Raw genomic sequence first — 9354 nt, 5'->3', positions numbered from 1 at the left:
TGAGAATAGGACCCCCTTTGGGGGAATTAAAGAAGTATTGAAAGGGCTGAAGGGGCTTGCAACCCCATATGAACAACAATGCCAGCCAACTAGAGCTACCAGGGACTAAACCACTAACCAAAGACTATACATGGAATGACCAAGGGCTCCAACTGCATATGTAGTAGAGAATCGCCTTGTTGCAGCACCAGTGGAAGGGGAAGCCTTTGGTCCTTCCATGATTGGACCCCCAGTGCAGGGGAATGTCCAGGGTGTTGATTAGAGGTTTGGATGTAGGGAAGCACTCTTATGGGGGAGGAGACAGTATAAGGGTTTTATATACAGGAAACTGGGAAACAGAATAACATTTGAAATGTAAAGAAAGAAATATACTCAATTAAAAAAAAGTATAGAAAAAAGCTGTATGGCATTTGTACATAGACAGGCAGGTAGATCAGTGGAATAGATCTGAAGACCCAAAATCAACCTACATACCTATGGTCACATGATCTTTGACAATGGAACTAAAACCACTCATTGAGAAAAAGATAGCATTTTCAACAAATGGTGCTGGTTCAACTGGAGGTCAGAATGTAGAAGAATGAAAGTCAATCCATTCTTATCAACCTGTACAATGCCGACATCCGAGTGGATCATAGACTTCTACATAAAACCAGAAACAATCAAACTAATAGAAGAAAAGAGCAGAAAGAGGCTCGAACACTTCACTGGGGAAAATTTCAGAACACCAATGGCTTATGCTCTAAGATCAAGAATCAACAAATGGGACTTCATAATAATGGAAAGCTTCTGTAATGCAAAGGACACTGTCATTAGGATAAAATGAAACACAACAAATTGGGAAAAGATCTTTACAAAGATAGAGGACTAATATGCAATATATACAAGGAACTCAAGAGGTTAGACTCCAGAAAATCAAATAAAATATGGAAAATGAGGTACAGGGCCAAACAAAGAATTCTCAGCTGAGGAATATCAAATGGCTGAGAAGTACTTAAAGAATTGTTCAACATCCTTAGTCATCAGAAAAATGCAAATGAAAACAATCCTGAAATTCCACCTCACATCAGTCAGAATGGCTAAGATAAAAAAATTCATGCAACAGCTGAAAGAAAGAGGAACACTCCTCCATTATTGCCTGTGGGATTGCAAACTGGTACAACCACTCTGGAAATCAGTCTGGAGGTTCCTCAGAAAATTAGACATTGAACTAAGTGAGGACCCAGCTATACCTCTCTTGGGCATATACTCAAAGGATGCTGTAACATACAACAAATCACATGCTCCGTTATGTTCATAGCAGCTTTATTTATAATAGCCAGAAGCTGGAAGCAACCCAGATGCCCTTCAACAGCGGAATGGATACAGAAAATGTACATCTACACAATCAAGTATTACTCTGCTATCAAAAACAATGACTTCATCAAATTCATAGGAAAATGGACTGAACTAGAAAATACCATCCTGAGTGAGGTAACCCAATCACAGAAAAACACACATTGTATGCACTCACTCATAAGTAAATATTAGCCCAAAAGCCCTAATTACCCAAGATGCAATCCACAGACCACAGGAATCTCAAGAAGAGGGATGACTAAAGTGTGGGTCCTTCATTCCTTCTCAGAAGCTGGAACAAAAGTATTCATAAGAGGAGATATGGAGAAAAAGTTTGGAACTGAGACTGAAGGAATGGCCAGTTAGAGCTTGCTGCACCTGGGGATCCAGCCCATATACATACAGTCACCAAACCCACACAATATTGCTGATACCAAGAAGTGCATGCTTATAGGAACCTTATCTAGCTGTCTCCCTATAGGCTTTGCCAGAGCCTGAAAATACAGAGGCAAATGCTAACAGCCAACCATTGAACTGAGAACGGGTTCCCCAGTGGAGTATTTAGAGAAAGGTTTGAAGACACTAGAAGGGTTTGCAACCCCAGTGAAACAACAATACCAAGCAATCAAGCTCCCAGGGCCTAAATCTTATCGAATGTTACACATGGACAGACCCATGTCTCCAGCTGCTCATGTAGCAGAGGATGTCCTTGTTGGGCACCATTGAGAGGAGAAGTCCTTGGTCCTGCCAAGACTGGACCCCGCCATTGTAGGGGAACGTCAGTGCAAGGAGGTGGGAAGGTGTTGGTGTATTTGTTTTGGAGCACCCTCATTGAAGAAGGAGGAGGGGGACAGTATAGGGGGGTTTATGGTTGGGAAACTGGGAAAGGGTATAACATCCGTAATGTAAATAAAATCCAATAAAAATATTTAAAAATGACATTTATTCATTTCCTCTTTAAAGGCTTCTATCACCTTCTTAAGATTTTATTTATGGTCATTTTGGTGTGATTCAGCTGTGTTGCAATATCCATGGCATGCTAAGTGGCATAGCTGACCCCGGTGGCTCCATATTGACCTGATAATTGTTGATTGTGTTCTTATACTCACTGCTAGTGATCTGGCTTTGGGATCGCTGTAGGTTTAGGTGCCCATTTCTGGTTTATCTTAGTTAGACATTTGCTTTCTTGCTTTCTTCCTTTCTTCCTTTCTTCCTTCCTTCCTTTCTTCCTTTCTTCCTTCCTTCCTTCCTTTCTTTCTTTCTTTCTTTCTTTCTTTCTTTCCTTCCTTCCTTTCTTATTTATTTATTTATTTATTTATTTATTTATTTATTTATTTATTTATTTATTTATTTTGCTGGTGTTTTGTGGCCTTTCTGTTTTTGGGGTTTTGGTTGCCAGTGTTGTAACTGGAGTCCCTAGAACTGTCATGGCCTCCGGAAAAGGAACTGGGGTTGTGAGTTGGAATATGGCGCCCAGGGGACGGGGTGGAGATTAAGGATGCTGTTAGGCTTTACGGGAGTTGGTAGGCAGTGGACAAGTTCTTACCTGGAATCGCTGGTAAGGTTGTGTCCTCCAGGATTGGAGCTAGGGTTCTGTCTTTAACTTAATTTTCAATAATTAGTTGGTGTAGAGGATACATTAAGGAACTTGTTGATGTTCACAGTTGTTTATTGCAGGAGCTAGAGACTATACCTATAATTATATAAATATTGCATGTAAATATTTCTTATTTGAGGCGTATCCAAAATATTAAAGCAATATTAACAAAATCCAAGAATCAAGAAAGCTTGATTATATTATATAATGATCTTCATCCAGGAAGTTCTATTCTCTTCATATCAAAATTAGATGAGGTACGGACTGAAATACTCATATCATTATGAATGTACATTTGGAATTGATTATTAAACACGTACTTCAATGAAGTCCATTAACAATTCTGTTTATTCATAATATATAATATTTTGTATAATTATTATAGTCTCTAGTCAAAAATTCAAAAGCCAGCTAAATCTTGCATTAAAAACTGATTTTAGAAAAAGTAACTTTGTGAAACACATTATACTGTTTGAGGTTCAGACAATTATAAAAACATATTGTACAATGATCACGTTAAGTTATTGTTGCCATCATTAAAATAATAAATTTAATAATGAAACTAACCAAGTGAGTGAAAGAGTGAAAATACTGTACACTGAAATCTTGTTTGACAAAATATTTAAATATCAATTAAAAGCAATTCTCCAGCATTGGAAAAATGGTTATTATGGTATGTTCACACTAGCCAAAGAAAGTGACATCTATTACATAAAACCCAAAACTATTTTTTTTAAATTTGTCCAGAACTGCAATAGTCCATGGCTACCTAATATAATCTTAAGAAAAGATTAATTGTAAAAAATTAGCATATTCCCCTAAAGAATTTAAAATACAATATATAAACACAGCAATTGAAACAGTATTTTACTGGAATAAATACAGTTGTATCAATTACTATAAAGTTATAAATCAAGTGGTGAAATGATGTCCACTAAATTGTCTAAATATTCAATATAGCAGGCATTTTTTTACTTTCTTTATTTCTATTCACTTTTCTTGATTTCTTATTTACAAGTTATTCTTTATCTTCCAAGAATCACACTTTATTTACTCTTTCACCTCCATTTGTTTTATTGCCTTTATCTTTGTTATTCCTTGTGAATCCTCCTGCTCAGTTAAACTACTTATGTTGAAATGATGCTCGAGCATTGCTTTGTACACATTGCTTTCTTTTCTATTTGCACATGACTAATTTACATTAACTAATCATTCTTAAATAAATATCTGCAATGAATTATGTATACTTAGTCCATTGAGAATACAAACATGAGTAAAAGGAGTATAATACAAACCTTGTATAATCTAGTGGAATCATGAGAGCAAAAGAGAGGCTGAGACAGAGGCAGAGAACAACAAACAGAGCAACTCCACAGCATCAGCTGATTCAACTACTCCAAATTCAGGTTGCAGACATACAGTAAAAAAGCCAACTAAATAGTCCACACACTGAACATACAGAATGCAAATGATTCCGGAAAAGCAACCGGTATCAGCCACTGAAGCCTGTGTGGTATTTTTCTAGCTAATTGGTTTTACCTATAACTATTCAAGCTATCTAAGTTCTCTGATCCTCAAACAAATCTGTTCTCTTCTAGTGATTCTTCTAAAACTGTAACTCTTATAAACAGTAATTAGCTAAAATAAATAGTTCATTAATGTTGTCTTAAATATGATTTTATTTTATATTCAATGATATTTTCCCAGCTACCTTATCTGTGTGAAGTTGTCAGGGACCTTTGGAATCCTGAATTACAGACAGTCTGACAAACAATGTGGAAAGTAGAAAATGGAACAGGTTTTCGAAAAGGCGTTGAGTGTGTTCACTCACTGATCAATCTCCCTAGCCCCTAAAACTAAACATTTTACACTTACAGTTTCAATACAAATTTATCTCTGTTGTTTTGTTTGGATGTGTGACTGGACAAAAGAGGATAGAGCTTGTAGTTGTTCAGAATTAGCAGAGGGAAACAAAAGGAAAAGATACATATAACATGGAGAAAAGATGAAAGGGGAAACATAGGAAACATGATTTAGAGAAGAAATATATACAAGTTAAAAAAATATAATGAATATTGATTACACTCATTGGAGGAAGGTATATCAGGCAATGTAGGTGCTATTTGGGCTGAAATCATGCTTTGTTTAGATTCCTCAAAGACAACAACTAAGGATATTATTTCATAATTCTTGAATGAAGTTATAAATAAATGTTTAAAAGATTTATTTTAGAAGGTTGCCTGCATGGTAGAAAACATGAATATAAAACAGACTATTTTAAAATTTGTATTAGTGTAACTAGTGTTTTAGGAATTGATAGTTACTGTTTGCAAAAAAAAATAGTTGCATAATAACATATGAATTTCAAAAATTGTTAATTTGTGAAAAGTTTGAGAAAAGAGAGAAATAAGTCCCTCAGGAAATTCTGTTACATTATTTTTAAAATTGCTTTAATTATGCAAAGACTTTTATATTGGCAATACATAAGGGATTTGAATAGTATTTTCAATTGATTTTAAGCTTTTAAACTATTTCTCAAAATATGTAGTATAACAATGTAAGAATGCATATATATATTATTAGAATATATATTATTCTCAGACAAAATTGCTTTATTTGTGTCTTAAAATAATATAAATTTAAGATTGCAATTATTTGTTAACTGTCTTGTTTGACCAATGACATTATCTTATATTATAGCATATAATATTTATAATATTATAAAATAACATAGAATATAGATGTTATCCTACAGTCAGCATCATCCAGTAAAATATTTCTTTGAGAAAAATATTCTGGATTCTATAGAAAATAGAGAGAATGCAAGGCATATATCAAATACTTAGGTATCTCTATGGTACATTATCATGAAAGGAATATCATATCTTCAATTTCTCATATTTTTCAGGTTTTAATGTAATTATATCAATTTCTAGCTCCATAGTTTTTATTATAAACTATCCAATATATACCTCCTTATTATATAGACATGACATGAAAAAATATACCTGAAAACCCAGCTATACCACTTCTGGGCAAATGATGCTCCAACAAATAACAAGGACACCTGCTCCACTATATTCATAGCAGCTTTATTTATAATAGCTAGAGGCTGGAAAGAACCCAGATGTTCCTCAACAGAGGGATGGATACACAAAATATGGTACATTCATACAATGGAGTACTACTACAATATTAAAAATAATGACTTCATGAAATTCTTAGGGAAATGGATGGAATTAGAGAATAACATCCTGAGTGAGGTAACCCAGGCACAAGAGAACACACATGGTATGCACTCACTTATAAGTGGCTATTAGCCCAAATGCTCGAAATATCCAAAATTCAATTGGCAATGAAGGCATTTTATGTCACGAATAGGAGGATGCCCTTGTCTCAAAGAATCTGTCCCCTGTAGAATCTGTGTATGCAGAAAAGAGATTCCTTTTTCAGAGGGAGTTGACAAAATTGAATACTGATCCTGGAACCCCTTTGCTCCAATGTGGCAGCATTAATCCTTGGTGGAGTATACTAGATCCCCATCAAGCCAGGGGCCAAGGGCAGCCTCTTCTGATACCACCGTCTACCATATCTCTGATATTGTCAACCCTGAGGGTATTGTCTATGCATTTGATATCTCCCACTGCTCTGGCCATGTCCCCATTAGCTTGGAAAAGAAGACGACTAACAATATTCTTTTTAGGTTGTAGGCACAATATTAAGGCTTAAATGAAATGTTAAGTCCTAGGTAACTGTTACCTGAATAGCCTGCCCTTATAAGGACATATTCTCATATGTTTATGTGTTACTAGGAAACTTTCTAATGCCAAGATTAATTACATATTTTGTTATGTTCTGTGTCCTTGGAAACCAGTCACAATAGAAATTAGGAGAACTATTACCTACAATAAGCTTGTTCCAAAGTAACTAATCCACAGCAGTCATGTGCCTATACATAAACTTTTATGGTATAAGCTCCCTCTGCAATGCAGCTTACCATAAGTGAGACACTTTCACCAACACAAGAAACTATTTGGAGAACACTTGCATTTGCATAGTGGCTAAAATTTAAATTTCCTAAGACCATCTTGTATCTGACATTTAACTTGGAAGAAAGAGCAATACATACTGACATCTGGTAGCAGTTACATGAATGATTAGATATAACTTCATCCGTAGACAAGTTAGGAACACAAATATTAAATAGCCAAATCTGCCATAGTTGATACCCTAACCAATGAGTGTAGGATTTGTGTACATCAAAGACATATTACTAAGAAAATCCTCTCTCCTTAAATGTTGATTGGTGAAATAAGATGGCACAGATGTTTGTGGATTTGGGGCTTAAAAACAGTATAAAATCTTAACTCAATATCATGTTTCAGTTTCTAACTCAGGACAATGGCCCTGGTCTGCCAGTCCTGGGTCATATGCTCAATAAACTCTCCTTGTCTCACTGAGATTGGTGTTCATGTGCTTTGTGAGGTGATTCTTGAACCCCAACAGTTCTTGTCATTGATATGTTCAGTACACACAAAATTGCCACATGAGTATGGGCAATGGTTAACATGATCTTTGATGATGTGCCCCAACAAGACCAAACATAGACTATGGCCCTGAATGCCCATACTTAATCTGTGGAAAGGACGACACTTTGTAATTTCCATTAAGGTCAACTTTATTGACTCCACAGCCTCAGTAAAAACTGCATTTGTTTCTGAAGTGAAGAAGATGCAGGAGAAGAACATGAAGCCCAAGGAGCAGTTGACACTAGAGCCCTGCAAATGAGACCATGCTGTGGTTGTCAGTGTGCACATGTATTTTCCCAAGACATTTTTTTTTTTGTATTGTCTGGTCCTGCAGGACAGTCAACGAGGGTGAAGAGAGTACCTGGAAGAGAATGGGGGACAAGAGTCATGAAGAAGGATGCCAAGACAAGAGTCTGATCAAGATGACAATTTTTTTCCTCAAGGCTGAAATTTATACCATAGGAGGGTAACAGAGGGAGGGGGGTAGTGGGAAACATTTACACAGGCCAAGGACACAGCTCTCTTGTGGTCAGTAGGCAATCAGCTGACATTAACAGGATATGTTGGGAAAGATCAAGATTATCATGTCGTCTATTAGCAGTGGTTTTTGGTTTTCAGAAAGATTACAGGTCCATCACATTGGGCATCTTGGACGTCGGATGGTACTTGTTCTCAGCAAAGATCAGAACTTTATCATATCATTATTTATCTTGACCACCAGATTTGTATTAGTCTTCTGCAGCTGCCTGGGGATTTTCCATGTACCCAGTCATACTTAACTCTAACGATACTATTAACATCAATAATGGAGGGTTTTAAGGGCATCGCTCCCAACGTTCTAATAATAGACTCAAATGTCAAAAAAAAAAAAAAAAAAAAAAAGAAAGAAAAAAAGAAAAGATGTATGCATATAATCTCAGCAATATAGCTACTTGAAAAAGATTGGCAAAATAACATCACTCGTTGATATGCCAAATCATAAGGGAACTCTCAGAAGCCACAACAAATTGAAGTGGAAACTTCTGGGTTCTTTGGAAGATCAGTTGTGTCATATCATGTTTTGCTGGGACAAATATGTGAAGGAACATTTAGATGTAGCAGACACTGAAGTTTAGCTAGGCAGACTTGTGAAGGAACATTTTGCTAAAGCAGACAGTGAGAGGATGTTCTGCTAAAGAAAGCATGTGAAATGTATTGGTCAGTCTTATATTTTGTAATTAAGCTCCATACCAGGCCCTCAATAGAGAGAAAGGCACCAAAAAATCTTCTGGTGTTGTGCCAAACTCCTGCCGGTCTACAGACTCCAGGCTATGGGCACAATGATGTCAGGGGCTTTATACCGATTCACATGGATTTTTACTAAGACAGACTCGCATGCTCAGGCAAGACATGTAGTGAGGCAAGACCAGTGGAGGACTTGTGATGTTTTGAAGAAGTATAAAAAAGACTTAATGGACAGTGATGAAGGCTGGGCTTTGCTTGCTTCCATAGCTAAGTTCTTGCTGACGTCCTGTCTTAACTTATCTACACGTTGCTGAGACAGTCACAGCTGAAGACTTCGGGGCTCCCTATTGGTCCTGGCTTCCCTCTGATTTGTGCCGATTTAGCTGAGGCATGGCTGTCTCTGCTAGGACATGCTACTGCTGCTAATTCATGTTTAGTATCCTGATTCTATTTCACTAGAGTGCTCTAATATCTGCAAATTGTTTACAAATAGACTGAAGTGCAGCTGCTCACCTATAAACTAAATTGCTGATTTCCTGACAATGCAGATGAGATTTATTCCCATGACATATTTCTAAACAGGTATGCTTCCCCCATATACTTTCTTTTCCACTATTTCTGGTGGGTGATGGGCTAAAAGACAAGGTAAAATGCTTAAGAACCATCATT

At 36.4% G+C, this 9354-nt stretch overlaps 1 pseudogene; it reads left to right on the top strand.

The window, feature by feature from the left end:
- The first annotated feature begins 3593 nt into the window (after positions 1–3593).
- On the top strand, positions 3594–8999 carry LOC116887985 (annotated as a pseudogene).
- Positions 9000–9354: the final 355 nt, after the last annotated feature.

Source organism: Rattus rattus, chromosome X (genome assembly GCF_011064425.1).
Source record: "Rattus rattus isolate New Zealand chromosome X, Rrattus_CSIRO_v1, whole genome shotgun sequence".
Lineage (NCBI taxonomy): Eukaryota > Metazoa > Chordata > Mammalia > Rodentia > Muridae > Rattus > Rattus rattus.
Note: the sequence above shows the minus strand (reverse complement) of the source record. Positions and strands in the feature narration are given on the sequence as shown.